Source organism: Elephantulus edwardii, unplaced genomic scaffold (genome assembly GCF_000299155.1).
Source record: "Elephantulus edwardii isolate Elephantulus edwardi_28Jun2011 unplaced genomic scaffold, EleEdw1.0 scaffold00005, whole genome shotgun sequence".
NCBI lineage: Eukaryota > Metazoa > Chordata > Mammalia > Macroscelidea > Macroscelididae > Elephantulus > Elephantulus edwardii.
Genome location: NW_006399755.1, coordinates 24673288 through 24673882, shown reverse-complemented (window position 1 = coordinate 24673882; position 595 = coordinate 24673288). Strand labels below are relative to the sequence as shown.

Below are 595 nucleotides of genomic sequence, written 5' to 3'. Positions count from 1 at the left end.
TTCATTGGTGGTCTTAATGTAGCCTGACATCCATCTTTCCCATCTCTACTTTCTTCTCTATACTTAATCTGATCTTTTTTTTTTACTTTGCTTAACGCACACCTGATATTGATATGGCCGCAATAACATAATGAAGAAACAAGTACTCCCAACTGGGTTTAGTGATTCTTTCATTTATAGAAAAATAATAAATATATGCATTTTTTATCTGTTCAAGATACAAAATTCATACATTGGGAATAATAGTTAGCATTAACTTGATGATCTGATGCTTTAAACTTTACATTTATCATTTGACATTTATCAGGTTACTGAGATAGTCTTTGCTACATTCTTGGAAGTAGACAGTGTGCCTCCTAAGACCACATTTGAGATCCATGTTCGGGCTACGAGAATGCATGGCCCCGGAATCTGGAGTGACTGGACCAACATTTTTATTTTTATCACACCAGGTAGGTGTTATGTTTCATGGTGTAGTAACTTCTGATGGGAGAAAAAGATGTTTCCTGAATAGTTCTTTGGTACATTTTAAGGATTGTGGAAATTAACCAAAGGGGATCACTGGTATAAAATATTATTTACATTTAAAAAAAAT

At 33.6% G+C, this 595-nt stretch overlaps 1 pseudogene; it reads right to left on the bottom strand.

The window, feature by feature from the left end:
* Positions 1-528: 528 nt before the first annotated feature.
* The window catches only part of LOC102852414, a 2619-nt pseudogene continuing 2552 nt past the window's right edge, over positions 529-595 (bottom strand).